Source organism: Atta colombica, unplaced genomic scaffold (assembly GCF_001594045.1).
Source record: "Atta colombica isolate Treedump-2 unplaced genomic scaffold, Acol1.0 scaffold239, whole genome shotgun sequence".
Classification (NCBI taxonomy): Eukaryota; Metazoa; Arthropoda; class Insecta; order Hymenoptera; family Formicidae; genus Atta; species Atta colombica.
Window position 1 is genome coordinate 73,480 of NW_017259337.1, and position 403 is coordinate 73,882.

Here is a 403-nt window from a genome sequence, read left to right on the forward strand (position 1 = left end):
AATATTATATATTTTAAAATACATTATGTATCTATATTTATGATAAAATTTCTTTGTATCATGATTCATATATACCTTCCTACTTTATAAATAAGAAACCAATATGAAGGTATAATTTGATTTTTATAATTTTGTCTTTGCGCATTAATTATTGACAAAGCTACTTCTTGCGGTAAAAGGTCTCGGATCAACCATGGAAACCTATCGGTAAATAAAATAAAATTTAATTTTATTTGTTATAGATAACGATCATAAACATCTTATTAATTAATTATCATTAATTACATATATAAAGCACTTATTACAATTTTTTTATTATTTTACTTATTACAATAAAATATTACAAAAATTTATTAAAATAAAAAATTTGTTTTCGTCATATATGTATACATATATGTAAAAA